Raw genomic sequence first — 6,916 nt, 5'->3', positions numbered from 1 at the left:
CCCAATGTGTGGTGACTATTTTTGTAGCCTGTACCAGAACGTTTTAGTAGCAGTAATTTGAATTTTTAAATTGAGCCCGATGTCTCACAAGAGATCATCATGTACCTCAGATGTACTGTAACTAGCTACTAAGTAATATGTATTATCTCTTTGTCAAAACTGAGCCTATTTTTAGCCAAGGACTTTATATGGACACCCTTTCCTGCTTGGTATCAGGAACTCAGACCGAAAGCAAGAAGAAGGATTGGGGCAGGGAATTTACCTAAGGCTGCCAGGATCGATCAGGTGGTCATGTAAAGATTCTTTTAGCTGCACCATTTCAAGATGATTAACAATGGGTGGGTTTTAATTAACGTACAGATCAGCAATGATCTAACTGGTTTGTGGAGCTGGGCCAGGGGCTGAATGGCCTCCTGCAGTTCCTAAAATGATGGTTTTGTTACAGCAACAACCCAGAACACTTGATCCGAAGAAGGTAAGAAAAAGAATAAGGTTAGAGTTAATAGTACGAGATAACAGGGCAGGAGGAACCAGGATGGTTAGATCGAATTTATAAAAGTGGATACATGGTAAACTGGATAGACCGAGCGAAAACTGGAAGGTTCAAACCCTATGAGATCTAGTCAAAGGATGTGCTAGATTAGGATGTCCCAAAGTGTTTTCCAACTAATGAAGTCCTTTGAAACATAGTCACTGTTATACTGTGTGGAAAGGCCAAATAAAGCATGCAATATCTAATGAGAATCACTGATAGAAATGAAGAAATAATCTGCATTAGTGATGTTGACTGAGGAATAAGTATTGGACAGAACTCCCCAGTTTTTAAAAAAATATGGCCTGGGACTTTTTTTATGCCCCCCCTTGGCCTCAGTTTAATGTTTCATCTGAAAGGCAGCGCTTCTGACAGTGCAGCACCCCCTCAGTATGGACTCCAAATAGGTCAGCCTGGATTATTGTCTAAATCCTAGCATGGGGCTTGAGCCAGGGCGTCTCTCTCAGATGCCTAAATGCCTGCACTGAACCAGCAGAATGAAAGGAGTTATAGAGTCCTCATAGTAATGAGGGGGAGCTGAATTAATATTCACAACTGAAATGCCAGGAAATCTTCAAGGCATCGTGTGTTAATGACTATCTCGACTGATGTTTATTCAGCTGCCTCACAGCATCAGTTGCTCCTCCCAGGTGATTTCGACAGTGCAAGGCTGTCAGAGTTCCTTGTTCAAACAAAAGTCCTTCATAAATCTTCAGATACAAAGGCTGATAAGATGCTCACTCTCTTTCTAGAGGGGGCACTGATGACGAGGCTCACTTTATAGTATAAACTATATCTACTCAGTTTGTACAAACATGTTAATGCAATGCTTCCCACCCCTAATTATCAGACCTTAAAGATCCCAGTATGAATTAAACAGCCATGTGAGCTTTAATATGTCCAATTTAATTTGAAGACAAATTATTTGCTAAGTATTGTGTACATTATGCCTATGACAAAATTATATTTACCACAAATAGCATCATAAAATTGAATCAATGAAACTCTCTACCATGAATGGAGGAAATTCAATAACAGTGTCAGGGAGGCATAAAAGAGTTAAATAGATGACAAAGAAAAAAAGGCTTGCATTTATTCAATGCCTTTCCTGACCTCAGGGCAGTCCGATGTACTTCATAGTCTTTTTGTCAGTATTTTTGAAGTGTAATTTCAAACATTGCTATTTAAATATAGGAAACACAGCAACCAAGCTCCTACAATCCAGCAATGAGTGACCGGATTATCTATGTTTTAATGGGTTGGTAGGGAATGGCCTTGATTTTCTTCAAAATAATGGAATCTTTTAGACCCATGTGAGAGCTAGGGCATCCAGGGTCTCAGTCTTTAAAAGACAATGCCTCCGATTGCGAGGCACTCCTGCAGTACTGCTCTGAACTGGGCCTGAAACGCATTCATTTGAGAGCAAAGTACGATTGATAGCACAAGATCTGACAACACTATCACCAATGAGATCAGCAATGCAGACCAGCAAAACTGAGGTCTCTGGACAGATCTTTCAAAGACTCAATAAGGACACTATGGACACCCCTGCTGAAGTGTTCCATGAAGTCTCATGGAGGGAAAATCCTGTTTTAAAAAAAGCAGCAATACTTGGAAGTATTTTTCTGAAGAAGGGTCTAGGCCCGAAACGTCAGCTTTCCTGCTCCTATGATGCTGCTTGGCCTGCTGTGTTCATCCAGCTCTACACCTTGTTATCTCAGATTCTTCAGCATCTGCAGTTCCTACTATCTCTAATACTTGGAAGTAACTGTAGTGGTCATACTGGACCTCCATTTTGATGTATGCAAGCTGCGTTGCACCAGTGCACCTCATTTGCCAGGAATTTTTCTGTGTGTTCATCTGATGATGCTTGTATAAACTTTACAAGAACTGTATCCTTTGTATTATTTCCAATCTGTCCCCCCACCATAGCCTCCCTGACCATAGCCCCCTTAAATGGTCTGACATCTCTGCAACTCCAACCTCCTCACCACTGAAACATCAAATGAGCCAAATCACACACAATATCTGTGACCATTAGGCCACTGCCCAGGGGCTTTACAGCTACAACAGTGGGAGCCATGGCAGCAATTTAAAGTAAGACCCTGCCACAGTGTGGAAGTGCATAACCCACTATTTGCTCCTGGGTTTGAAGTGGCTCAAGACAATCAAAGACGGCAATAATGGTGTGGGAAGAACATTTAACTGGGATTGAATAGCAGTCCTGGCTGAATGACTGTACATCTATAAAGCACTGTGTCTCAATTGGTTTAAACCAAGAGCCAACAAATTCCCTCTAGTTTGATTTGGAGTACAGAACTCTGTCATAAATTCACATACATAGCCAAAGTGAGGCAAACCCAGGATGACAGAAGTCATTTACACATGTGTACGTGGCTCAGACACTCTGAATCCAGTCATTGGCCAAGTTACACCTGTCAATCTTTTCTCCTGTTCCTATTTCTAACAGCTGGAACCTGGACTTCTCTTGGAAAGGTCCATGTTTATTGGACAAAGTACTGCGTGTGGTTTGTCATTGTCTTCTGCAGATGGCTGACCAAGAGACTCTTCAACTCTTAATACCTATCATCAGGCATATTGGAAAGGCTTACAGGCTAACCATCAAACTGTTTGGCCGAGGTAGGTAGCAAATCTCCATGGCCAACAAGGTTCAAAGCCGGAGCTTCTAACTCAGAGGATGAGTACTTCCCAGGGTACTGCAAGACCACCTGAATAAGTCACATCACTGACACAAAACCAATGAGCACAATGAATTAGAACTGAATCAGCAACGACCTTGCACTAATGTAGCACCTTTAAAACAATTTTGTTTTATGCACTCATAGATGTGGGCATTTTTGCCTAAGCCAGCATTTATTGCCCATCCCTAATTGCCCATTAAGCTGTGGGTCTGGTGTCATATGTAATCCAGACCAGGTAAGAATGGCAGATTTCCTTCCCTAAAGAACATTAGTGAACCTGATGGATTTTATCCAACAATTGACAATCATTTAATGGTTATCGTTATACCCTTAATTCCAGATTCATCTGCTATGGCAGGATTTGAACTTGGGTCCTCAGGACATTAGCTGAGTTTCTGGATTAATAGTCTAGCAATAATACCACTTGGCCATTGCCTCCCCTAAATATACATCACAAGGTGCTTCATAGGAGTGTTATCAGATAAACATTGGTATTGAGCCTCATGAGGAGATAGCAGGTAACTAAAGAAGGAAGAGAGTTGAGAGGGTTATACAGGCTCAGGGCCTTGCCAATGAAGGGACCAATACCAAAGTTCCTAAAGAGAAAAGTGGGGATATGAGTGGCTGAAATTGGAAGACCGGAGAACTTGAAAGGTTGTAGTTAGGCTGTTGGAAGTTACAGAGATAGAGGACTGGCGCTATTCAGGGAACTGAACATAGCAAATTTTAAAATGAGACCATTGTTAGACTGTATTGGAACCAATGTGTGTCAGCCAGCACAGCGGAAAAAGATGGTGAACAAGATTGGGTGTAATTTAGGATATAGGTAGTTGGGGAGATAATGGTAGGCTTTCCAGGAAAGTGTTCAGCGTAAGAGGAAACAAAGGGCAAGAATGATCCTTCAGCAGCAGAGGAGTTAGATGTTGTGGAGGTGCCAACAGGAGGTTACTGATACTGACGGTGTAGCTGGAACCCTCCCATACCTGAGAAGGTCACTTAGCTTGTTGAACATCACGCCTATTACAAGGCCATGTGACTCCAGGTCAAGACTTTCCAAGACACTTCTGTACCTCAGACAGTGGCTGAATCAGGAAGTTGTGGGTTCATGTCATATTAACATTTAAGAGGGCTGTACGATAGGAGGTTCAGTCTCTCCGAGAGACTGATGTGATCTCCAGCCACGCCTTCAGACCAGTGACCTCACTTAGTGCTGTCAATGGACATCGTGCTACAGAAACGAAAACAAGTTATGATGCTGCTTGGCCTGCTGTGTTCATCCAGCCCTGCACCTTGTTGTCTCGGATTCTCCAGCATCTGCAGTTCCTACTATCTCTCCCGTCCTTTTCCTGTCAGCTCTTTATTTAAAACAAAACTGTTGAAAATGACATGCTAGTAAATAACCCGCAAACCTCCAACAGGAAAGAGCAGCTAGCAATGGGGAAGTGTCGCTCCTGTACATGAGGCGCCAACGTAAAGCTGTTCCGGAACTGCAAGGGTTACAAGCCCTTTATTTTTAAAAAAAACTCTTTACATCAGAAGTTCCCATCTGCTGTCTGCAAAAACCACGTGTTGGTTTCGCTCACCAGATTAGCATTCACTTTGCATCTGTATCAGTAAACAAAGCCTAATGCTGCTGTAGAGGAATGAAGTGAGACAGGCTAATTAGTCATGTGTGTCTTCAAACATCATTCTTTCCCCATCTGTACCTGAGGGGATTTATTTTTTTAAAAGAAAAAAGGAAATCAGCGCAGCGTGCATAATCCCATCAATTCAAACAATCTCGAGTCTGTTGTTGCACTCCGCTGCCGCTTCTTCTCTATTGTGGCTTGAAATTGACGCTAATACAATTCACCGTCAATTCCTTCTGTCAGCTGACACTGAACAGAAATATTTGTGCATTTGTTCCAAAGCAGTTACATTGATCATTCTGTAAATAAAATAGAGTCGGGATAGGTCATTGTTAAAATGTATTGATTCGTATCATTAAAGTAGGAGTTTATTTCGGATCTGCGTGCACACACACACACGCCACAAAAGCCGGTGCTGAACAAAGAAATATAGACTGAAATCAGAATCACGGTTTCAAACATGTGTCCACAAACTGCTCGGATAGAATTACTCGTGTGAGGAGGAAGATCCCAGAATACTAGCTGAGTCTTCATGTCTCAATTATAGTGAGGCCGAGAATATTACAGCTGGAATCAGGGCAGTATTTACAAGTCTCTCTCTCTCTGCATTTGCCAGCATGAGTTTCCACTGTTTCCTGCTATTGCAACGAGGGAGAGAATCCAAGGAGAGAGCGGATGAGAAATGAGCCTACGTGGCATGTTCGCAACAATCCACCGCCATCACACCTCCCCCCCACCCCGTCCCCGTGCAAAGTCCTGCAAACACTTGAAACATCCTACTGCAGTTTGGAAAAGTATTTGATGCAACAAATGGCGTTTCACAATCTTTTCGGTTGATCGTGAATTGCGCCAATAGTGTTTTATTTACCCACCAAATTGTTTGCACTGCACAGCAAGCTGCTACAATAACAGAGTTGAGATTACTCTTATTATTTTAATATAAATATATATGCTGTGTAATCTGTGCACTATATGGCGCCGTGCGTACTATATATGAGACATATATAATTTATTGATAACAAGAACGTATTAGTGAAATGAACAGCACCGAAACATGCCACTCATGCTGTCTGCTCTTTGTTTTACACAAGTCTGCTTCTATTTCCTTGATGATGTTATATGAATACTCGTGTACTGGTGTGATTTGAATGCCTCATTTCGGTAGATATGAGTTCAGGGTATCTGTAAAAAGTGAGCATGTTGTCGAGGTTCTCCAGTGCAGGAAGCGACAGGACAGAAATGTAAAGATCGCCTTGTTGGGAGAGCTTCGCTTGCTGCAATGACTGCTGGCTTCGCTCCAAGTTTCCCTTTGCCAGGCGGGGGTGGGGAGAGCGCCTGCGCACTGTCAGCTTGGCTCAGTGCCCAAGCTGAGCAAGAGCCTGAGGGGTTGGGCACTCAGAGAGAAAGAGTGTGTACGTGACTGAACTGCCTAACATCCTCTTTCAGGAAAGTAATGATCGCAGGCACCCAACAGCAGCAACCCTCACCCACATCTTGTTGTTTTGTGTGTATGCACATTTCTTACGCATTGCCTCACCCGGTTCGGAGCGAAACTACGAACCTCGCTCCTTTATGTCCAACTCTAAAAGGCAGAGTGGGGGGTCCCCCACCCCTACTCGGTTCTCAGAAGGGGAAAAGGGAACCCACCCAACATTTGTCTTAGGAAAATTGGAACGTGGTAATTATAAAGGTACGAAATATTTAGTCCCATTTGCCCCAAGCACTCCCTTTTATTGAAGCCTGCTTGGATATACAGCTGCTGTTTTAAATAGCCACACATTTTTAGCAGCACGCATTTCTTAAAATGGAAATGTGTCCACTGTTTGCTTACTCAGTCGTTTCACAGACTTTATTGTCAAAATCCAGGTCGCGTATGTTGACTTTTATTTGTTTATAGTTATCCTTCTTACACACTAAATAAATTAATTTCTTTTCGTGTTTGCGATTCACATCCCTCAAAAAACTTGAAACAAAATGGTCTGCTACTTGTGAATTGATGTCATTACATTGGAAATAGTAACGCGCAATGTTCGGTATTTCTGCTTGAATGTTGA

Source organism: Rhincodon typus, chromosome 5, assembly GCF_021869965.1.
Source record: "Rhincodon typus isolate 14 chromosome 5, sRhiTyp1.1, whole genome shotgun sequence".
NCBI lineage: Eukaryota > Metazoa > Chordata > Chondrichthyes > Orectolobiformes > Rhincodontidae > Rhincodon > Rhincodon typus.
Note: the sequence above shows the minus strand (reverse complement) of the source record.